The sequence below is a fragment of the Poecilia formosa genome, unplaced genomic scaffold (assembly GCF_000485575.1).
Source record: "Poecilia formosa unplaced genomic scaffold, Poecilia_formosa-5.1.2 Scaffold160, whole genome shotgun sequence".
NCBI lineage: Eukaryota > Metazoa > Chordata > Actinopteri > Cyprinodontiformes > Poeciliidae > Poecilia > Poecilia formosa.
Window position 1 is genome coordinate 935,824 of NW_006800099.1, and position 25,429 is coordinate 961,252.

A 25,429-nucleotide genomic window follows, 5' to 3' on the forward strand; every position below is an offset into this window, starting at 1 on the left:
GCATAAGTTGTCAGAGTCGCAGATACAAGGCAGGATTGCTGGTCAGTGAATTTGCATTTTGAGCAAGTCAGATGAATTTACATTATTTTATTTATAGCGCTTTGTTTGCATGCCAGAAGCCTCATCTTTGTGCACAACATTTTTATACACAGCAAACCCGTCACTGCTGTGTGCATCACAAAGACTATTAAAAACATTGAAATGTTTACCTAGTTATTTACTGCACATTGTATCATTTTCAGATAATTCACCATCATTATTGCACATCATAAGTTTTTCTAATGTGTTTTTTTAAAGGTTCTTTGGCAAACCTCTGAGGCCTTCTTGGAACAGATGTATATGGTAGGGTATCAGAGTCAAGGTGACTGATTTTAATTTGTAGAAATTTTCTTTTTTCTTTTGACAATTATACCCTACTTTGCATTTGTCTATTGTACAAAATGCAAACAAGCAATAAATACAAAGGGTTTATGGTTATAACATCACAAAATATGAAAAAGTTAATCATGTACAATTATATATATATATACACACACACACACACACACACACATTTTATTTGATTTTTTTCCAACAGCTGTTCTCCACTAAATGTAACACGGCAAGACATATTTCCAAATTTAGGCATTTCCATTGTGGAAAAACTGACATGACTGCACCAGTCAAAAGAAGTGAAACATTACGTAAATACCTGCATCATGACAAAAAAACAGAAACTGACTGAGCTTGACACGAAGCACTCTGCGCCATAAATCTGCAAGCTCCGTGACTTCCTTCAGACCTCATAGCACAGCTAAATGATCATATGGTAATTAAAAATCAGAGAGTCGAAGTAAAGTAAAGAATTTGTCGCTCAGTTTCCAATAGTCAGGTTTCTCTCCTGAGGTAACTACTCCAACTTGGGGTAAAGCAGTCATGCTTTGTCTTTGTCTGACAACAGGATTAAAACTTCACACCAATAAAGGTGAACCACTACAGGCCAGACATGCTGGGAGACCTCCCATGATGCACTGAGACTATAAGTCCACTCTGCTGCTTTGGTGATTTATCCTCTGTCTTCTGTCTGCTTTTGCTTCTGTGCAGGTTTCACTCTCCTTTAAGCAAAACTTTCCCCCCACATTATTCTGCATTTCTTTGCTTCTGCTGAGTTTTCCGCACCTTCCCGTCTATCCAGGAGCAGGACAAATATCTCACAGGAGTCCTGCATTATTTACACATTAGCAATAACACCTGGATTTACAAGTTTGTTGGCAAAGATTTGGGAAGAAGGACTTTGAGAATTACTATATATAAAATAGTTATAGTCAAGGTTATTAGAAGCTAGAGAAAAATAGCAACTGGGTTTGTGTAGAAGACAAGATCCCTCATCTCCCTTTCATGCCTTTTCCTCTGTCCACACACACGCACGCACGCACGCACGCACGCACGCACACACAAGTGCAACAGCTTGACGCTGTTGAATCAGACTCTTCAGCAGGAAACTGCACTTCCTGGCAAGCTGCACCTAAAATGTGGACGATCAGAAATAGACTGTTGTAGGGCGGTAATCGCACAGACGGCTCCATGCAAACAGCTCCTCTCACACTCCTTCCGCCTCGCTGTGCACACTCTAAATAACCGTGTGTGTATGTCTTGGTAAATGACAGCTTCCCAAACTGATTCTGAGCATGTAAACAAACCACACTGGTGTTTATAACCCACAAAGACCTCTATGGGTACATGCCTTGTCTGTGCTTACGCCCACCTATGGGTGTCGATGAATGCCTCACTAACGCGTATTGCTTTAAAAAAGCTCAAATCAGCACACATTCAGTGCGTCTTTAGTAGATTTAGCACACTGGCACGTTACCTGAGAATAAATGGTGGCATCAGCTTTCAGCTGAATGTCAACATCATAGAGCTTAGTATCTGGATAAAAAAAATAAACATTGCTTCTTGCTAAATCCACATTGGACAAGCCTTCTCATAACCATGGTAACAAACCTGCTTCAAGTTCAGAAACAGTAGATGCCTAGTTTTAATGCTAAATATGTGAATCATGTCAGAGAAGTCTGTTTTCTAAGTGAAACTGAATTATATTTACTGTCCACTTTATTAGTGACACTTAAAGAACTGGGGCAGTTTTGAGGGGGGGAAAAGGGGATCCAGCCCAGTACCACAATGTACAGTGGTGTACCTAGAGTGGCTTGTGAGTGTTCACAGTGTTTAGCCATTGGCCAGTAGCAGGTATCAAGGTGCACCAAGATTTTAAAAAGTTCTTGTTTTAGAAATTGGTTAAAATTTCTTTCAAGCTGTTCCTGCAGGTTAAAACCTTTTCAATGGAACGCCAGAAAAAATGTCCTTAAGTTACATGGAGCACAAAGTAACACAGAGTTTCCCCACTTTTGTCCTCTGCTGTGCACTGCTGATCAGCTGGATGAAAATAACGTGGCTTGTAATAGGGTAGAAAATGAAGAAACACCACTGTTAATTCCTATTAAAACAACATCGGAAAGATAGAAGCTTGCTGGCCGACTATTTTCAATTAAAGCAACGACATAGTTCATTCGTTTGATCTTTTAAAGTTTTCTGTTAACATTGTTGCTGCAGTACAACTGTGAACCTTTTGCTAAATCGATCCATTCCTAATGCTGTTTAGAAATTAATTCTTGTTATTGCGTCTCACTTCCTCGTTTCCCTTTCCTTCATCGGCCTTAAAGTCGTTCTGCATGTGTGGAGGAAGGAAGTATTAAATCACCAAAAGCCATTTCAGTCACACCCTCTAATAGTGCCAGACACAAGTGTCTCTTTGTGTGTGAACAAGAGCAAACATGAACAAAAAGAAGCGGTATATCTGACATCCTTCACAAAATTGTGAATGCTATTTGCGGCGCACGTGCGTTATACTGTCTACAAAGCAAAGAGTGGAAGTGGAAAGGCCGTCGAGAAGAAATCGGTCTATGTGAACACGACCATAACAGAAACCACAAACATGCCCTCAGGGAGCTGGAGCAGGCCTGTGCAAGAACACTCTTTACACGCAGGTACACACGAACACACACTCTTGTCTGCAAAGCCACATGTATACTAAGAACTAGAACTAGGTAAAAGAGGGGGAAAAAATGCAATGCAAGTACTAAAGGGGTGGAAAGTCTTCATATGGGTTAAAAAATATGCCACTGGTTAAATGTCTCCAAGTCAGCTGCATCCTGACGACATGTTTTTGTAACCATCAACAATGGCTTGCCATTATTTTTGGCAGGATATTTGCAAAAAATTGGCAGATGTAGTTGAAATTAGTTAGTTTTCTCAACAAATAAATAAATAATAGCCTATTTTATCAGTTCAAAAATCTGTTGTGATGTATATTTGGGGTTATTGACCTGAAGATTATATTTTTTGCTATTTTGCTCATTTTGTGCAATGCACCGATGAGAGCAAATACACCCAAGAGCATGGTTTAAAGTTGATAAACAAAAAGCTGAAAGTGTCACCCACGACTCCTCTACACACACACTACACGTCAACTTTGCAAGATAGCTCAACCTTTGCTTTGTCTGGACATTAGACGCGAAACCTGCTCAGAGTGGCCAGCTTTAAATGTCATATGAGCGTCAGGGTCTTGATTTTGGAGTCGATTGTGATCTAACATTGAGTTTCTCTTGAAATCGTCGTTTGCAGTATCTGCTTGTGCAGCATTGCTGTCGCAGAGGAGTCGGACTGCCTGGATGGTTTACAGAGAATGGCCCAAAAAAGGAGAAAATATTCAGAGAGAACCAGTTGTGCGGACACAAATGCCTCGTTGTTTGTCAGAGGAGAACGGGGACGGTGGTTCGAGATGACAGAGAGGCTGCATTCGCTCTAATAACCACAGAATCTCTGAACGGATTGAACCTTGAGGCAGGTGAACTACAGCAGACCACGTTAGGAGCCACGGTTGTCAGCTGGCAACAGGAAACCGAGGCAATAATTCACACTGGATCGCAAAATATTGGACAGGTAAAACGGGAATATCTTCGACTGCAAAGGTCTTTAGCAAAGATGCACATTTCAGTAATAAAAATTCCAACCTCATTTTCCATCTCCATTGCTTTCTCACACCCTTTGATTTTCACAAATGCCGTTCTGACCCAGTTCTCTGCTTCTTTCTGTAATCTCACCATGAATCATTTACTCAGACTACTACAAATCTTGAATACAGAGGCAAGCGCACTTCTTATCTTGATCCTTGCATCAGCTTTCCATCAATCAAAACGCCCAGCTGCCATTTCCTGGCACCAAGGAAAAAAAAACAAAGGGGTGCTAGACAGAGATGCATCCTGGCAGGAGTGATGTATCCTTGTCAAGAATAGGTCAGGTTTCACTTCTCCTTATTTTCCGTCAGCTGTAGAAAGTCAAGTTGAGCTGGACGGGAGGGAGACGGACTGGGTAAGAACGAGGCCATCGATGCTCTTTATTATGCTTCACAACAACAGAAAATAAGCAAACTGCAAGTTTTAAATGTCAAGGCCATTTGTTGTTTTTTTTTAAGTAGGGGAGTTTAAAAAAAAAAAAAAAACTCCCCCACTAATTAAAACACCATTGCCAGGTTCCACTAAAGATGAGTTACAGTGCAAACCAGATGTCTGTGGACAAGCCAAAACACGGGTCTTAATGCAGGCACAGCCGACACAAGGACCCAAAATCTGACCCCTGTGTCCCATCACGCCTTTCCTTTTCTCTCCTAGGGCTAGTTTAGGTTTTCACGGGACTCGAGGAGACCCAAACGGGTCAGATCTGTGGAATCCTGCTGAGCGCGTAGGCAATTCTGTGCAGGATTGAGGCTGGAGACGTGTGAATCTGGCAGCCACTTGAGGGAGTTTTCTTGTTATGTCTGCCAGAAATATTGTCTGGAAGAAACCCAGGCTGACAGCACAAATCACTGCACTCTGGAGATACAGAGACATTAAGCACAAATATATATATACACACAAACACACACACACACACACACACACACACAGCTGTAGCTACATCTGCAGCCCTGATGGAGTCTGTTATAAAATGAAACGGCATGAAATTATAGGCTTTACAAGTCACATTATGCAGGTAGATCTGGGAACGGACAGTTTTCTTTCTGTTGTAAACATAAGCTGTTTCTTGTCTTGTCATGGAAGAATTGGATTAATCCGTTTAGCAGTATTGTGCATGACCTAACTGTGGATGCTTTACTGTAAACATGGGTCAGCGTCAGATTATCAAGATATATTATAGACTTGAGTAAAAGATGCATCTCTATTTTCACACAAACTACTTAGATAAAAAATGTACTGCATGATCAGAGGCATTCTTTAACAGAAAAGAAACAATTATTTTTTACAGCTGCTGAAATAATACGTGGTTCAGACACATTGTCATGCCATAAATTCAGAGTTTTTTAGACTGAAATTTCTTGGAGTTCTCAGTCCATTGTTTGTTTTTTTGTTGTTTTGTTTTGTTTTGTTTTTTTGCAAACTAAAAGATAAGTACAAAGGTTCACAGCGTTCACAGCAAATATTTAACTGGAAATGTTTTGCATATGGTTAGTCTTAGCAAACATTTCACTCATTTTGATACCCAGACTTAGGCAAAAGTATTGAATAACATTTTTTTTTTTTTTTACTTTTTATGCTAATTGAGATATCCAAGCTACAATACAGGGAAAAAAACACTGAAAAAACATGACATTTTAAAGAGATTTCCACAAAAAATGAAAGAAAAATGTCCAATTGTACGAAAAAAAATGTACCACTGGTACTCTGTTTAGTTTAAAAAGCATACCAAATATTGTAATAATCTGAATTCACACCAAAATACACAACTTGACTGTGGTCTATTTGCACGAGAACATTCAAAATATAAAAATTAAATAACTGAACCCTTAAAAACAGCATCCAGACACCCAGGCAGATGATCTTCTTGCAGAAAACATATACAGGCATCAAGGGGACCAATCCTCCTCTTCCTCCTCCACCTCTTCCTCCTCCGCAGTCTGACCCCTCCAGTGCTGCACCAGCTGTTCACCCAACACTTTCCACATCTCTGGGGAAAAACAACCATGTGGACACCTCAGCACCTCATTAGTGACAAAACTCCCCCTTAAGACTACAGGACACATGGTCACACACACACACACACACACTCATGAGCATAAACACTATATAGCCCCTTAGGGAACCTGTTAGGTCAGAGCAGAGGATGTTTTTGTGTTTCTGTGCAGACGAGGGAAAAATTGTGACTCACGTCTTTCCTTATGCTTCCTGGTTAAAACTGCCTGACCTTATAAGGCTGGCAGGCGCAGTTTTGTTCACACGCGTAGATAAAAGCATCCCTACTGATTCCCATGCAGAAGGGCAGAAAAACACGCCATGGATATGCAACACCGTGGTCCGTGTGAGAGTTTGGTGATTAAAGCGGGCCCAAGGGCCTTGAAATCAGCTTCAGAACAATCACTTACACACGTTGCATGCATCCACACAATGTCACACTCACACACACACACCTGTGTGAAAAACCAACACCTACACACACACGTCAGCATCCTGGTTCACCGGGAGCTCGTTATGAGTCGGTCCCCGTATCGTCGCTATTTCCAAAAAACACATTTGGGTTGACGTCACGCCTTCGGCTGTGCTCTGCTAATGTACATGGAGTCAGCCGCCAGTCGGCCAGACGTTAGATACACACAAACCCTCCTGTTGGCAAACCGGAGAAAAGAACTCGCAAGAAAATAATAAAAAATCCAACGTAATGCATGAAGACAGCTGACCTGGATTCAGACCGGTCAACACTTTATTTCTGCTACCTCCTACCACTCCAGACCCAAAGGCAACCAACGTACAAGCCAGCTGTATCCAACGGGGAATCGGCTGAAAGAAAATCAACGCAACAATTTTAGAAGTTGGATCGAGTCTAACGATCGGGGCTCAATAACTCAACTAATTTATTCCTGTTCATTTTGTGCTTCCTGGTAGACAGCTGCACTGACCTCATGCAACTTGGATTCTGTGCCTCTCCTCTCTTCCTTGATTTCCAAATGTAATGAGGACTTTGGATCGCTAAGCAACGCTCTTTTCTCTTTGGACCAGTTGACAGGCTTCCTGTGCGTCAGGCGTCGCTTCACATAAGGGACGCAACTAACTCTTTCAATCTGCAATCCCCTAAACTTTGGATGTCCCTTTGCTTGTGAATCTTTTTTGTCTCCCACTGTAGCCAACGGATTCAGCACTTTGGGAACAGCTGCCTTCTTCTGCGCTGGCTTTTCACAGCTTTGCCTCCTTGTGGGGTTTGTCAGCGACTCCTGGAAAACTGTCAACTGACACATATTTATTTATTTATTTGCCAGGAAGTCCCTTGAGATGCGGTCTCTTTTACAGTGGAGACCTGGCCAAGAGGCACACCAGTGGACAGAGTGAATTAAATAAAGGGTAGATACAACATGAAACATCTTAAAACTCACTTAAGCACAAAACCAAATCAAAATAAAATTACAATTCCTTTAGATTGTGTCTAGATTAACAGAAATGGACTCTTAAAATGTAAAGGATAAATTTCACTTTTTGAATTAAATTCCTGAAAAACATAAGCCTGTTATATTAAGACAGCTCCATCGGCCTTTTATGAGGTTTTTTTTCTGCCCTGCAGCTTTTCATGTATTATTTGAGCTCTGAAGGAGTTTCTAGGGCTCCAATGCAAATGTTAAAACAGACATCTCCATGCCAACAGTCACACTTGTACGCCGTAATGTGGCTGCACTGATGGCAAGGTGACTCTTTTTTTTTTTTTTTTACTCAAAGCTGTACTCAATACAATGATCCCTCACTGCTAAAAGCAAAAGCGAAAGATGGTTAGGAGCTTATTTCTGGCTCTGCCTTTTTAATGGGGTACAAGTGGAGGTTTTTAAAGCAGCAGCAATCTGATCTTAATGGATTAAAATGGATTAGCGATAACAGGCACCAAACTGCATGTGGAAATCCCCAATCAGCTTTTTTTACTCCCCAGGAAAAAGTAATTTAGGACAAAAATTAATTTACAAATTTAGCAGAACCCCATACCTGGGGACCGTCATGTTGTTTTCCTTTATCCACAACACTGCAGCCGAAAGTGGAAATGGCTGGCTCTCTGTGCAGTAAATATTTAACACAACCAGAACTTTGCAGGCGTATCCAACATGTTGGATGAGAGGAGGGTGAACACAAACAGAAATCAACCGGTACGGGACAAAACCGAGCCAGGCGACGGATTTTTCCCACGCTCCGCTTTTGGTTAGCAAAAGCCAGAAAGTCAAGATCTCACATTCCTCACATGCCATTTTTTTCTTTCTTTCTTTTTTTTCTTTTACACCCAGAGATATTCAGCAGCAGCATCTTAGCTGTATAACGTAAACATCCAGTAAGTTATTCTTAAAAGTGAAGGAATCTGTTGGATCAGTACAACTTTCTGTCTACGTCAATATCACACACTAACTTAGGACTTTAAAATGTAAACATTTTTGGTAACTTACTGTGTTAGATCAACAGAAATTACTGCAAGGAGACGAATGGAAAAATAAAAATAGCTTTAAAAAATTACAAATAAAAATTACACAGTTACACTTGCAATGCTTTTGGGGTGTGTCTCTACAAGCTTTGCACTAATAGAGATTGACATCTCTGCCCATTCTTCAAAGCAAGACAGCTGCATGGAAACTGCAGCCTAGACACTCTGAGTCAGCTGCAGTTGTTATACGAGGCCACTAGATGGCACTGTGATTTTAGATGGACGTCAAAGTCCACGCGCCTTGTCGTGTCCTTAGCTTCCATTTCACTGCAAACAGTAACCCGTACAAACAAGCGGTCATGCAACATATATTCCTTATCAGGAACTGCGTTAAGTTGAGCAGGTTAAGTATCCCAAGCTCGACATAGCCCAGCATTATCTGCGATTGATTTTGTTATCTGCAAGGTCATGCGTAGAATAAACCCTACAGCTGTACTTTTAAACGGTGCTGCCATCTTGTCGAGTTCCTCCTGAAAAAGACATTATAGATCTCAATGAGGTTTTTGTCTGATTAAATAAAGGCTATTTTTATGTGCGCTTTCACACCTACAGAGTACTAAAAACAGGAAAGTTTCACTGTGAGACCTGGTTTCAAAAAGTGTCCGCGTACGAGACTTCGATCACTGGAGACATGTAAACTAGCGGCTGGATTGCAGCTTAACCGAAGAAGCGGCTTCGTGATAACTGGGTCTTGGATGAAGAGAATCTACGAAACTCAATTTTTACTGACCGCCAGTTTATCAGTTTGGTTTATGACTGGACTACGACTAAGCCAAGACCTCAACATGGTTTGATCCAAACCTTTCCACTGTAGATCTAGTTGTACATTTAGGGTCATTGTCCTGGTGGAAGGAGAAGTCTTTTACCATGGTTGTCCCCTATTTATCTTCATCCACCTTCCCATCAACTCCAACCAGCTTTGCTGTCCGTTGCTAAAGTCTTGCTTCCCTAACTTTGGTTTAAGATGCTCCAAAACTTTCTCTCTGACCTGTCTGTTGCTCAAGATGCTTTTTTTTCTCTAATAAACCCCTAAGGTCTTCACAGAACACCTGCACTTATACTTAGTCACATCTGCCCTTAATTTTATTTAGCAGTATCAGATCAAAGAAGGTTTAAAACAAATATATCTTATAAACTGATTTATGAAGTAAGTGTAGCCAATGGTGAATTCACTGCCTCTTGCTGGGTCAAACTAATGTGATTGCTCTGGGTTCATCCATCAGGCTCTTCCTAGCCGATACTGATTTCGTGTTTCCTCTGAGGCCTGACCTGATGCCCTCACAGCACAGCAAAAGATAAAGAAAACATCCTGCATGTTATCTGATAGAGGCATTAGTTTAAAATGCAATAGAAAATGATGCACTTATATTTCATTGAAACAAGTGCATCAAAGCACAAGCTGTTGGTTGCGGTCGTAGCACTTACCGAACAGGAAAACAAAAATACTTTACTCTGTTGGACCGCCAATCAGACGCTAATCAATCCAGGCATCGCTATACAGTGCCTACACTTCCAGCGCTTGCGTCCAAATTGGCTTTAATAATATTTGCACATTGCATGCCAACTTTCATGCAGAATGAGTCTGAGTCATGCCGAGTGCACGTCTTGCACAGCCTCGTCCCACATGTCCAATTTAATAAACAAACACAAAACTGAAAACTCCTACTGGGCGAGTGAAGGACGCCCAGTTCACAGGCGGTTGAGAGAGAGAAGGCGTTTGTTTTAAGTGAAAGCTTTGACCGGTGCAGTACAATTAGGAGCAAAATCATTATCGAGGAACCCTCCAAAGGTGCTAACATTACACAATTGAAGTAATAAAAATAGTTTTCCTGGAAAGGTCTCCAAAAGTAGCACCTTTAAGTGCTGGCTATATACAATGTATAGAATGTAATAGATGCCCAAACATGATATCTACGAGAGAGATTTATGGGTTTTGTGGAGCAAAAAAGGAGGATGGGTTTTATGAAAACAAGAGCAAATGTCAAATTTTCCTAGAATCACATAGAGGAGCAAAAGTTAGAAGAGGATTCTGTTTTGTCAAAGAGTTGTGTGTGTGTGGATGTACGTTTCCGTGTCGGGGTGGTGAGTGTGTATGGGTGAGTGCGCACACTGCTGTTCCTGTCCATCAGAAGGTCATATGAGGAGCAGATTAGGGTTTCTAACCGCAAACCCCTGTCGCCATGGGCCTTCGTCACCTAGCCTGCTAGAAGAGTCATCCCGATCCGAACCGCTGGTGACTCACCCTCCCTTATCGTGGCACCGCGTCCCAAAAACACACACGCAGAAAAAGAAAAAAAGAAAAGAAAAAGAAAAATCAGGACTTTGTGATGCAGCCTGAGCTCGTCATCTCCCTTCACAACCCCGACTTCTTGACCAATTTTGGCCAGAGCGGATCGCTGACCACCGCATGACGGCAGCTAATGGTTGTTTACTCTACTGGATGTTCTGATCACTGCTTGTTACAGTTTCCTCAAGTCACGGAGAAACTATCAGGTGCTTTATAATGAAGAACTAAAGCCTAATTCTTAGCTAAAATAGTGTTTGAACAGAATCCTGTTTTTATGAAAATGACCATTTGTTCTCTTAACACTTTTTCCTTTAAACCCCAAAATATTATGTTTTATTTTTCCTAAATCACTTTTGTTAGTACCCTATAAAGTACCCAAATAATACTTGTTTCTTTAGATATTTTTGCCATAACACACATATGATGTTGTGTCCAGTTACAGTGCTCTGACAAATCCATCCGTACTCCTTTGCCTCTTTCAAAAAAATAGCATACCGATCGCACAGTGCTGCTCAGTGGAAGCAAGGCGTTGGGAGCATCCTCTTCCAGGCTTGTGGAAGAACTTGCTCTGGCCAGATAAGGACAAATTTGTAAGAATTCAGCCTATATATAAAAACCGATGCGCAATGGGAATGCAACGTAACCCCGAACACACTATCCCTTCCAGCGAAACGTAACGGTGGCAGTCTAATGCTGTGGGGAGCTTTTCACCAACAGAGACAGGAATTATGGCAAGAGCTAATAAGATGAGCGGAAATAAATACAAGGGAAATCCTAAAAAAAGAAAAAGAAATAGAGAGGTTGCAAAAGATTTAAGACTTGTACAGAGATTCGCAACAAACCTAAACGTACTGCCAGAGATATAATGGTTCAGATATTAATTTCTTTATGTGTTAAAATGGTCCAGTCAAAGTCTGATCCTCTGATTCAAATGAATGGGAAATAAATGATTCGGTGTATTTTTGAGAAAAGAAAAGACTACATGCATCATTTTTCTTCTGTACAAAAAAATTGGACCTGCATTTCTCATCTGCCTTACTTGGTGTTGGTCCGTCACAAAAAGTCCCAATGAGGGTTGAATGCTTTTAAGAAACAATAAGGACATGCTGAAAACTTAAAATAAAAACACCATAAACATAAACCAGCAGAGGTAATAAGTTACAGAAAGTTCATCATTTCCCAATTTTACCAGGACAATGTCAACCATGTTTTCAGTCTCTGGCTGCAGCTCTTGTTCAGCTCACACAGCTTTTTCAACTATGGCTGGACATTATTTTTTTTTAGACGTCCAAACAGTCATTAGACTCCACTGATTATACGTGTGTCTAATAAAATATCTGTTATAAGAAAATTAGATTCTGTCTCCTAGAAGTGGATGAATTGCCTCTATATTCCCTCCTCCATATATATCCTTACATGACCTCTCACTGTGTAGGATGTCAGATGTTTCATCAACACCAGAGCTAAAACCTTGAACAGATTTCCATTTTGAAAAGATATTTAGCCTTCCTATTACTCCGTGTGACTTAATGACCGAAAACGGTCTCGCAGTTTTCAGAAGCCCAACAAAACTCCTAAAACGACTTCTTTGTAGAGCAACAGCAGTCCGACTAAGCAGTGCAGACATGACACTTTGTGCTGCGAGCTGTCACTTTAAGCCCTGTTAGGGGGTATTTACAGCCCGAAGTACAAACAAGACCATAAAACTGGACCCGCTTCACCTCCCCCTCACCCCTTCCTGCTTCTTTCTATTAAACCTGTGGTTGAGCAAAACCTCAACAGACAGAAAGAAGCAAATTAGTGCATGTTGTGGGACCAATAAAGCCACGAAGTGAAAATGTAACAAATATTAACCAGCTCGCGGGATCAGCAGCAGCTACGGATGAGGGCACGATACGAGCGCTGGAGTGTTTATGTAAAGACGATCAAATTAACCCGAGATATAAACGCAGAACAACAAACACTTATTAAAATAAAAAAAGAAGACGGACCCAAATACACATGCACGCCACATCCTCTGTTACTGGGCTATTTTTTCCCCCGCTGTTTAGCGTCTATTCTTAGAGTCGTGTTTGTGCATGTGACCCCCGGCCTCTGCTCACGGTCAAATGTCCGACTGCCTTTTCATCTGGAGAGTGTGCGTGTTTACCGAGTCGCTCTCTGTCCGTGAGAGTGTCGCACAGAGACCGAGGCCACGTTGACACTCACTGCTCCACATTACTCACACACTTCCCTCGTCCTAAATCCCATCAGTCGCTTCTCTTTTCCCCCCAACCCCGTTGCCTTTCATTGAGGAATCCCTCCATTTTGCTTTACTCTTAAAGACTTCCCCTCGCCTTTTTTCCCTTTCATCCGTGCTCTTTTCACCGAAACCTCGTTTTTTCCATCGGCTCTCGGTTTGCTTAGTGAGAAACGTAACCGTGTCTTCCCGCTTGTGACCTGTCCTCCTGTCTTCTCATGCCTCGCTGCCGCTGGGAACTTGCTTCACATTTCATCACTTTCAGACATTAATATACACGGCAAGATTTCCTTTCCACTCGCACCTAAACGTCAATTAGCCACATGAAACTTTTGTGTTTTGTTCAATTGATTTCCTATGACTTCCTGTCGACAGCTGTTTGCTTTGGTCTATTCATCCCTTTGTCAATTTGTCCACACTTTTATGCCCACGTGTTCCACGCACACCTCTGTTTTGTACTCGTAAACAAACATTTCATATCATTGTGCTTAACTTGTATGACAAACGGCGTCTTGCAAAAGGTGCCAACCATAAACTTCTGCATATTTCATAAATATTGTATGTGATAGCCTGACACAACCATTATTATTTCACCTCGTCTGCCTTGACCAATGCTCCACTGCGACTGGAGCAACGAAACATGGTTTCAAAATTAAGCCTACATTTTGTTGTGTGTATCCACCACCAAAAAGTGACACATGCTGGCAGTATATATATATATGCAGCTCTGGAAAAAATTAAGAATGATCAGTTTCTCTCCGATTTTACTTATCATAGATATATGAGTAAAATGAACATTGTTCTTTTATTCTATAAACTACTGTCAACATGTCTCAGGAATTACAAGCAAAAGTTTAGTATTTATTTGCATAAAATGAGGAATGGTCAAAATAAAATAAAAAAAGATGCAGCGCTTTCAGATCTCAAATAATGCAAAGAAAACAAGTTTATATTCATTTAGAAAAAAACAATAGTAATGTTTTAATTCAGGAAGAGTTCAGAAATTAATGTTTGAGTTTTATATAAATATCCTAATATATTCATTCATTAGTATTTTTGAGCAAATGCAGTCCGTCTTGGTGAATAATTTTGAAAGTACGGATCCAGTGCTCATGCATTTTCTTGTTTGTGATTGTGACACAGTCTGCATGGTAGCCTATAGCCACCTCCTATTTGCACATATGATTTGGTTGTTTATTGGTTCCTTATTATTTTAAATCCTTTTATTTGAAAAAGTCTCACAGCAACCTCAAAGTGATAAAGTATAATGCAAAACCAGGGCATGGCAGACAGCAAAAACAACCAGCATCTGTTTGAGTTTGATTACATTCGTTCATATTTTGTTGCTCAAAGTAAATTTAGCAGATCTGTCTGCTCATCTGCAGAATGCCTCTAATGAGTCGCTTAAGCGTCTAGCATCTTAATTGGCTGCTCTTGCATAAGCGATTGAGAGCCCATTATGTTAGTCGCGATGAATCAGCTCTTCGCAGGTAAAATAATGAAAACAAGACAATGATGGATGTACCAGAGTAGTTCAAAAAAAAAAAAAAGAAGAAGAAACAAAAGCATAATGCCACAATAAAAAGAACATATTCATTTAAATGAGTCAGAAAACTGGATTTGGTCGCTCCAATTATTCTGAGTAAACAAAAGGAGCAAAGGAGAGGCCGGTCTGTCTTCCAAACATAGCTGCAGGCTACGGTTACATGTATCGACAGCATGCGGGTGAACATCTGTTCATAATATGGCAGCAAAACGGCAGAGATCTACTCCATGAGCCGACTTGAGAGTTACTTAGCAGATCCAAATAAAGTAAAAGGCAGGATTTAGGAGAAAGCAGACGAGGGAGGGACTGCCTGGCCGTGTTGTCATTAAGCAAGAACACAGTGTCGAGACGGCATGCCGAGACCAACGGCGAGGAGGCGACCTCAGGTGAAGCCAAAGTGTCTCTTCTGGTGCAACACAAGCCGCTGCAGACACATGGGGTTCTCATTTGTTTCAATCACCTTTGAGGCTGAAGAAAACAACACGATCAGGGGTAGAAAGACAATGGCTGCAGCTTGAATGAGTCACCATGTCACACAAACACTCACACACACACACACACACGCACACGCACATGCACACTCCCCTGGGTTGGGCTTAGAAAAGAACATTCCCTCATTACAGCAGCAGTTCAAAGGCGATGTGGGAACGCTTTGCAGTTTCTATGGCTCTAACTTGCTGCAGGCCTGAAACGTCCTGCTGACTAGTGTCCCGAAGCACAGACACTCTGACCGATAGCGGAGCGAGTTGCACGCACACAGTGCAGCAGCTCTGTCAGTTTAGGTGAAGCAGCAGCGGTTCATCAGAAAGTGACTTTAAAAAAAAAAAAAAAAAAAACGTAACCTGAAGCTTTAAAGCACACAAGTTTACACAACACCTCCTGGGAGAGGAGGAAAACTGCTTAAGACGATGGGATTTCAAAACAAACAAACTGCAGGCGGAAACTGAAGCCAAGCAGAATTATTAGCTTCATTTTAAAAAATGAAGAGAGATCGAGTATCTGGCCTTCAACTTTGGCTTTTCGTCCGCCGAGATGCGTCCAGCTGCAGAAAGGACGCAAGTGACCTTCTGTAGCAGCGCTGGAATAACCGAGGAAGGCACGACGGGAGGCATTTCCTGCCATGCAGAGAGAGCTCTGAATGTGGGAAGCGATTTTTTTTATTTGAACTCACGTAACCCTCTGCTCTTTATCGTCCTAAGACTAGCAGACTCTCCAACCGGACTGTCGACGCTGGTCTGCTCAAAAGGCTGTGGATAATCCCCGTTGTCAAAGCATGATTTTTCTAATTATCTTAATAACTTACTGACCTATTTCCAGCGCTGAGACCGGGTCGTTAACTAAAGTGCATACAGCGTGTGCCCGGTTGCGCTAGAAACTGAACAGAACAGGCAGTTTTAATGAAACAACACTGTTACGAATCCCAAAAGGTAAATGCTTAAACAATCCCACGTACTATTCAGTAGAATATTTGAGCAAATTTGTTTTTTTAAATACTTAAAAATCCCAAATTACTATGTTTAACGTTGATGTAACCGCAGAAATAACAAATGGCTTTCGTTTTTTTATGAACTGGCATCCATAAAGTGCATTATAGTTCCTTTATCTCCTCGCAGGCAGAATCGCAACTGGGATTAAAGAGCTGCATTGTTCATACCTCCTGAAAATCTCTCACTTAGAAAAATGAGTAATATGTTCAATAGCATGTTAATAATTTGACAAAAGATTTTGACAAAAGATTATTAACTCTGGGAGACTCTGTGTCCAGCTGGCTGGACATGACATGCCAGTTCATAACCAACAATTATTGCACTCTGGTCCTTTGCGATACGAGTACTGCACACAACGACGCTGGGACGACAATATATTGGCGAAATGTTGTATGATTCTTGGAAAAGAAATGCCGACCAAATACTGCATCCACTGATCCTGCAGTGATGATTGCATCTTGATGTAACCTGTTGTGCTGCAGCTATGATGGAAAAAGCAGGAAAATTTCTTGTATCCAGTGTTTTGAAGAAAGTTTCTAAAAACTGACAACGTGCTAAGTTGTGAGTTAAAAAAAAAAAAGAAAAAAAAGAAATTTTTCTAAAACCACGAACCAAATAATTAAAAATGCAGCTTAATACATAAACTATGTACTAAATCAAAATATCCTAACACATTAAATTTACCCAAAATAAGATGGGTAGCATTGTATGCTATGCTTTGCACCAGAGAACATTTGTTTTTTTTTATGAGTTACTCCTTTGAAGTTTTAATCACTTTATTCCACAACCCCTTAAAGTACTCTAACAGTATGATAATAAGTACTGCCTTATCTGATTATAAGCGTTTCTACGGTTTATCGGTCAGAAGACGGCACAGCATTCAGTAAGCATAGCTTTCACTAATCTGAACAACGCTCATTCAAAAGGTGAAATGTTTTATTTTGCAGCGTTCGGCTTTTTAAAAACCAACCACTTAAATTCTGAAAGGTTGCTCCACTAAAGTATTTAAAGTATATTCCTATAAAATAACAATCGTTTGAGTTCAGCGGCTCCTCTGTCATTACAACCTTATGAATATGTATGAGCCTGACGGCCTACCTTTCACTACTGCGATGAGTCAGAGCCTGAAATCTCACAGATTTTATGTACAGCTGCAGGTGTGTGTGCACGTTCCTGTAAAAGTTCAGAAGTTGATGAGCTCTATGTTCCTGGTAGGTGCATGACTGTCTTTCTCAATACCATTAAATGCCAGTAAATGCTATAAGCGTAAATGTGGCCGTGAGGCCATGTTTCCACATAACATGAACAGACAGTTCTGTGTTTCCAAATTTCCAGATGGAAGTTCCTGGGGGAAGGCAGACACACAGTCATCCTGACGGTCTGCTGCCAAGTCCCCGCCACACATCTATTTGCTGTTCACACACACACACATACACACAGCATGAAGAAGTAAATGCAGACACTTTGGCACTAACATTTTGAGTAAGGAAATGCCCGTATGTCCTAAAAGGTTTACCAAAACAAAAAAAAACAAAAAAAAAGTGTGGATAAATGTGCTTGAATTAAAGTAAAAAAATAATCAGATGTGAGATCAAAGGTCAACCTTACTCTATACAACTGTGCACACTTTACTTACCACTACAAACACACGTTTTTGGTTTGACGCGGCCCCTCCTGCAGCAGCAACAGTGCGACTGTTTGGGTCTTTGAAGCTCAGAGCCACTAAACCTCTGGGAGACTCTGGATTCGGTCCTCGCCCCGTCTCCTTCCCTCAGCCTGCAACTAATGAGCAGTTTTCCAAAAAGCTTTATTATAACGTCAGAGCGGGGAGTGTTGTTAGTTCTAATGATTGCTACAAAAAGTCCTGGGCCTCAACGTCAGCTTAAGTCTGGTGATTTCATCGGCTTTTGGGAAATTTCTGGTCTTCTAAAGCCATCCAAGTCCCCCCCCCCCCAAGACTTCCCAGAGTTTCGGATCCCTCTCCGCCCTGCTACCTTGTAGAATAAGGCAGAGGAACCTTAAGACACAGAGTTTTTAGAGAGAAACTTTACATTATAGAATATATTTCACTTTACATGTCTGAAGTCTGACAAGTCCATGTGTTTCAATAACTTGCCATAAATATGTGTTAGATTCAAAGGAATAAGAATAAGATGATGGATCACATGCCAAAGGCAACACTGTCATCCTGAGGTGTGCAATGTATGTATAAGTGCTGGCGCTGGTGGGGGGAAGAGCAGCCTGCATTACCCTGATTCATCCTAAATGATGGACGCCTTAGATAACCTCCCCATGGAGTCATAATTGTTCTTTAAAACCTATGCATTCATAGGAGATGAACCTTAAAACCAAAATCCTCTCATCATCTCAATCCCCTCTCCTTCTACCAGGACATATAAGAAAGAATGTCATTTATTTTTTAAGGATATTTAGCAAAAATGGACCATTTTGCCACCAGAGAACACGCCATGTCCTCTGGAGCAGATGTCAACACTCTTCAGACTAGAAGTTGTTCCTGAGGGAAGAAGTCTTAAACCTAACAACTTTCAGTGTTGGTGTGACAAAAATGATATCAGATAAGTTAATTTACAGGAAACTGCATATTTTGCATATATTGAGACGTGTCTGCAGATCATCCAGGCTGTGAAAGAGGGAGAGAGAGCAGGACTTTAGAGTAGACGTATTACAGACATTTTCAAATATGTCACAACAGAACTATCTGTTGCACTTTTTTTTTTATTTACGTATATCAGAAAAACATAAAATCACAACTGTCTTATCCATTTGCACTGCTTTATTGGTTGAAGGACACAGTTTAATAAGGCTGTTGATGCTTTAAACTCTGAACTTCAAACTTTTAAGTATAAAGTTCTCGTTAGTGCGACTTCTCTCATCAACTTTGAACTAAAACCTATTTTTGGCTGCATTCTAAATAAAACTTAATGATAGCTGCAGTAAAAAGCTGCACGTTTGTGTCATTAAGCTTTTCACACAAGCAGTACTGTGTAACTTCCCAAGTCAGATTTAATAGAGGCTTTAACTACACGACAGTCTGCAGAATCAAAATTGATTCATAAAACTGTTAATTTTGCATTACGGTGTGAACTATACGACAGCCTCATTCTCCAGAAAAGCAACAAAAGAAACTATCATACATAGAGTCTCCAACAGGTTAAACAACACGTTCACAGTCCGGTCTGTCTAAAGCCGAAGTCTGTCCCAACCTATCAACGCACTTCATATTTGAGACATGTGACACCACATCTCATTCGCCTAAAAATACATGTATATAATGCTAAATATTACCCTGTTTCTGAGGCACACTGACTAAAGTATTTATTTTATCCAAAACTGTATCTCAAAGCTCTTTGTATATCTGTATAAATAAGACCCGGCTTGAGCGGTTTGCAGCCTGCAGGCAGATGCGACATGCAGCGGTGTCACAGCTGCATATTTCTCTACCTAGGGGCTGAAAATACCCCTTAAAAAAAGAAAGTTCTTCCGAGTTGCTCAGTGATAAAAAAAAAAAAGGTCTGTCTTAGTTTTATCACATACCACAAGTTTATTCTGTTAAAAAAAAAAAGAAAGAAAGGAAAGAAAGGCTGAGAAGGCATAGAGGGAACTCTGGGAAATAAATAATTTACAGAACATTTCTTTCTGCAAGCAGAGAAATGACGTCAGAAGCTGATAAGTGAGAAATGCCGGAGATGAAAAGCTATCTAGAATTGCTTTGAGTGTTTCTTGGCTCCAACCCTGTGTTGTGTTGTGTTGTAAAGGATCATTTATATATGTACACATGCTTGTAAAGTGAAAATGTAAAGTGACTGAACTTCAGGGCCCGTGAACACAAACATACAGTCTTCTTCCATAGTGTGTGACTTTTCGATAAGGAAAAACAAACATCTATTTTTAGCTTCACTTAAGTTGCAATTATTGACGTCTTCAGGAATCTGCAGACATGTTGGACTACATGTCGGCTGCAGCGCGCGCCGCCTTTAGCGGGTGCGTGGACGTGGGCGTTTTTTGGGCATGCAACCAAGAAAGTTATCAACAACAACAAAAGCGACTCCGATGGGTTCCCATGAGCGCTCTACCCACACAGTCTGCCACTGGATAGAGTCGCTGTCTATTGTGAAGCTCCACACAATGACCCTACGAATAAACCAGCAAATCGCTGCTGAATCGCATCGCTGCCATGATGAAATTACAGGGTAATTACAGGCCACATCAGCATGAAGTTCAACGTTTCTTAAATGATTGCTTTTTAGACGTTTTCAGTCTTTAATTAGGATGCAGGGAAAAAAAAGTGCTGGTTTGTGTAAACACGGCATTTGGATTGTAATACTAGCATTGTAATTGCAGAACAATTTTGCAGATTTTTGTCAGCTCTAAGAATAACTGCAGTGCCTGGAACTCGGTGCATAGGATTTGACTACTGTCTAGGAAAATCATTTAGTGCAATCAAAGTGACTCGGTGTGCGTTATTCACTATTTTCACAGAGTCAGATTTCAGGAGTTTACTGCGTGCATTACTACTGTTACTTACAGTAACTGAGGCAGGATGGGAATCCAGAGCTATTAGCGTGGGCAGAGAACACAATCAAAAAAGCTCAGCAGGAAACTCATAAAGGGACTCGGTAATCTGAGACTAACCCAATGGAGATCTTTTCAAGTTGCTGTTTCTTTAGCACTAAAGTCCCTCTACGTGTTTCTATTCTTCCCTCATGACTCAGCAAGCAAACACAGCTTGGTGCACGAGCAGGAAATTTACTGAAACTTCTACCGCTCATTAATGGACCGACTGCGCGTAGCGATGGTAAACCAACAGCGTGAAGCCGGTTGATGACGGGGGAAAGAATGATCGATGGGAATTTGCCATCGTCCATCCAAGAAGAAGGGCAAAAAAAGAAAAGAAAGAAAGAAAGAAAGAACAAAGCTGACATTACAGGCTGAAAGAAAAGACAGGCTGTGAAGAAAAGCCTGGCAGATTTGGTTCGCGGGTGATATGACCCCAGCTGCAGCCTTTGATTCTCTTCAGTTCAAACACATAGCAGGAGAATCACCTCACCGATGAAAGAAAGTCGGTGATATCAAGCTACAACATCTTGGATCTCCCCAGGTGGGGAGGATCTGACACACACATCGTCAGCTCCATGTAAAAAAGGGACACACATCGAAGCGTGTCGACCAAAAACCAGAAAACGTCCGGTCATCATTTAGTTTGCTCCGGGTTTCTTTTCAGTACATCATCAAACATGAGTCCACACAAATGCACGTACTTGCAGCTCCTGCAAAGCTAAGAAGAAAGAGAATCAAAATTTCTGCCTCTGCCCCCTAGAGGAGCCCTGACCAACCTGGGCAGATGAGGAGGCAAAGAAAAACGAAATCTGCTGTCAGGATTCTCTGAGCAGATCACAAGACGGATAAGAAGAAATGCAGCACCTTGCAAAACTAGTCAAACACCTCGAGATTTTGCAGATTTTGTGATGATACAATCAAAAACTCCAGCACGCTGTACTGGGATGTGAGACGGCAGATCCAACACAAAGCATTGCATAGTTGTAGAAAGGATTTTCACTTTTGCCTTACAGATAAAAGCCAGAAAGTTGCGGAAACGGTACCAAACACACATAGAGAGCAACAAAAGTACGATTTAGAGATAAACGCGTTCTGATGTATAAAAATGGCCCAGTCAAAGTCCAGACCTACATTATTTTGGGAGTCTGTGGCAAAACTTTTAAAGGAACTGCACACTTCAAATTTGAGTTCATGCAAAGTATAAACATTTTTTTTAATACTTTTACGAAAAGCCAAAGGGAGAAATTACAGTGAGACTGAAGAGAAGAAAGAACAACAACATAAAAGTCTGGTAACAGGACACATGCCGACCTCCTATTTATACATTTTAGCTTGCATCAAAAACATTAAAACAAATAAAACATCAACAGTGAGAAGACATAAAATACAGTCTCTAACTGTAATTTCTAAACTGTCACGATTAATCTAAGCAGCTGGAGTTGATAAAATAACCACATTTCCTGGATTTCAGGGGAAAAAAAAAAAACACACGGCAGGAAACAAAAAAGGCAACAAATATCTGGTCACTGCTACACAATGTAACCACAAGGCTGTTCCAAGCGAGCTCTTTCTCGAACAAAGACAGAGACAATGTCTCTGGTGTCCCAGAAGAGAGGAGAGATGGCGAAAAAGAGCCTGGTTTGAGGATTTCACAGTTCTCAGCAAGCTGCGCAGCTCTGCTTCAACTACCAGCTCGAGTTACCTTTATCTGTCTGGTGTCTGTGCATGTCTGGGGGATCCAGCAATGTCTGTAACCATGGAAACCTCAAGGACGTAGAGTTGACAATCATAGGAAGTGCTGGCAGATTGTGCAGATGCCACAGACATTAAGGCTTCCACACGCATAAGAAGAAAACCTCACGATCGAAGCGAGGAAGAAGTCTCGCCTTCGACATCCTCGAGCGTCCGCTGGGGGGTTTGTCTCTTTGTTCTATTGTTATTAAAAATAAATATTCAAACTTTCAGATTTACCTGAGGAGGAGACAGGAGCTCACTCGCAATACGAGACTACCGAAGGGGAAATTGATCCGTTTGTTTCTTTCTGTACACAGTCTTTTTCTCGCATCGCTAAAAATCAATAGCCTCCACAGAAACAAGACTGTAAGTCCACAACTAACAAGATGTGGACTTACAGTCTTTGTGGAAGCCTTCCAGGTTAAAAGAAATTACTTCTGAGAAAATGATTAAAAGTGTGTATACAGTCTGCCTACACTCTTTTCCCCCAGCTCTAAAGTTAGCGGCACAGCACTCTAAGGACTGGAGAAGATAGTTTTTGGCATCTGTTTGATTTGCAGGAACGTATAATCTCAGGGTAAATATTCACAAAGTCCACCACTAACTAAGAAAAGCAAGAAAACAAAGTGAAAAAGGGATTAAAAAAATAAATAAAACCTCAATAAGTCATCAAAAAGTTAATTTATTTCAGGAATTTAGTTTTAAACAATTAAAGTCAGAGTCTAAATTCAAAACACACATATCTTTAAAGTGTTTATTTTAGTTCTTTTTGGCTCAAAGCTAATGAAAACACAAAATTCTGTTTCTCTGACAATTATAATAAGATGCAGCATAAATAAAAACTCTGAAATGTTATTACAAGACCATGCTTTTGGCAAATATACAATCACAGACCGGTAGAAAGAGAGCAAGTCATTTCGACCAAGAGGCAGGATACACCCTGGAGAGGTCGCCAGACAAGGTGACTGCTGGTCGTTTACACCGTCACATCCAAGCAGATTGATGGAAAGTCGAGTGGAAGGTAAAAGTGTAGTGGAAAAAGGTGCAGATACAAAAGGAATAACTACAGTCTTGAGAGGATTGTGAAGCAAAGTCCAGTAAAGAGTTTATAGAAAACTCACAAGGTATGAACCAGAGTTAAGAAAAAAAAAAAACTGGACTGTTGATCAAAGTTGCAGTTTTCTTTATTGATCTTTAAAAAGCCTGACCTGCTGATTCCGATTTCGGCCGACACGTTTTATTTTTTCGTCGGAAATGTCGCCAAATTCAGCATGAAAGTTGCTAGATTTAGCAACTTTCATGCTAAATATAGCAACTGGTTGGGGTGACGACCGTCACTGTTGTCAACTGTGAAGTTTCAGACACGGACCTGTGTATCAGTCAAACCTCTGTCATGTGAGAGATTGGTTTGATTTTTAGACCTTTGCTGAAGTAGATAAGCTCGGTGGACAAGATCCGCTCCCCATGCAAGTATCGGCCGATCACCAATCTTCCAAAATGAAGGAAATCGGCTGGTCGATAAATCAGTGCAACTCTAGTAGCTTACGGTTTATAGAGAGACTGGGATGACGTCTCTCTATTAAAAACCCTCAACTTATCTGGTCTTCTGTTATTTTCCCATTTTTTCTCGAAGCTCAATTTTGGATTTTAAATGAACTACTTTGTCAATTAGTCTACTTTATTTAGTTATATTCATAAAACTAAATATAGATATAACTATTGTTATAACAGATTATAATTATCCTCCTGTTATTGTAACAGAATTAATAAAATAAAACACAGAGTTAACAAAGTGCTGGTAACAAAGACATGTTCACTCAAGCTCTAATTAGCCTTTGTGGGGATAAAGATCATTCGGATTAGACGAGCTTGGCTGAGCAGAGAAACCCTAATGAGACAACAACAAAGAATCAAAAGATACAAATGAGCCTTTTTACAAACTACAGATGGTGACAAATGTAGTAGCCACTGATCCTATTTATTTTAATTGAAAAAAGCAATACGTTACAAAAACAAGAGCAAGAGTGCATCTTAATTAGACCTTAATGTTTCCATGACTGGGGAAAAAAGTTAAGGAGTAAAATAAATATGCTGAAATTTTGTCTGATGGTTTTTTAAGCTGTTTTGATCTTTTTTTTTTTTTTATGTAAAAATTTTTTTAAAAGCCTAAACAAGAGCAAATTCTTCTTCAACCATTGCAAATAATGCCTGAATGTATTCCTGGAATATTCTGTTGGCCAAACTCAGTGCATGTATAAGTGTGTTGCAAAATCAAACAACATTGAAGACGGTTTCTGACAGTTGACTTCATATGTTTGTGAAGCTAGACGACGTTCCTGGGAAACTCGGTAACGAATATCTTTCCAAAGCCCATCAAGGACACACCCAATTGAAGAAACATTTATGGAGAATAAATGACCCTTTATGCAAATCCAACTTGTGTGGCATCACGATAGCCTCACTACACAAAATTTGTTCAGTTAAGAAATTGTATCCTTCCGAGTGAAAGGAAGAAAGCATGGATGGAGCATTAAACTGCACTGGAGTTCACACACACGCACAGCCACTAGTGGTCAGACTGGAAGGCATGAGGGAAGCTGGAGTGTGCTTGGTTCTGACCAGTTCATCGTACACTGCCTGCCAACAGTCCACCGCACACACGTATTTAAACACACACCACTGCTTCGTCCGACCGCAGCCGAGCGGAGCGCGTCCGCTTGTGTGTCTGTCTACGTGTTCTTCTGCAAAACGTGACCTTGTTTCTTGTGCCTGAATATCGGCGCGCTACGCCGTCCTCTGAGTGTGCATGCGCACGGAGCGGGGGAAGCAGCAGAGCAAGCAATGACAGGCCTCCCTCAGCCTGTGCTTAGTGACCGAGATAAAGGCTGTCGTTCCTCCCGCAACACCAGCCCACTTCCGGCTTCCTCCAGCCAGAACGAGGAAGAGATGCACTTAAGCCTTGACAGTGTCAAAGCAATCTTATCTCGCCGGTGACGCTCCTTAAATGGATTAGGATTAAAGTG

At 40.9% G+C, this 25,429-nt stretch overlaps 1 protein-coding gene across 2 annotated transcripts in view; it reads right to left on the reverse strand.

Annotated features, from left to right (window-relative positions):
- The window catches only part of ppp2r3a (protein phosphatase 2, regulatory subunit B'', alpha), a 64,243-nt gene that overhangs the window by 27,264 nt on the left and 11,550 nt on the right, over positions 1-25,429 (reverse strand). The window lies entirely within an intron of this gene.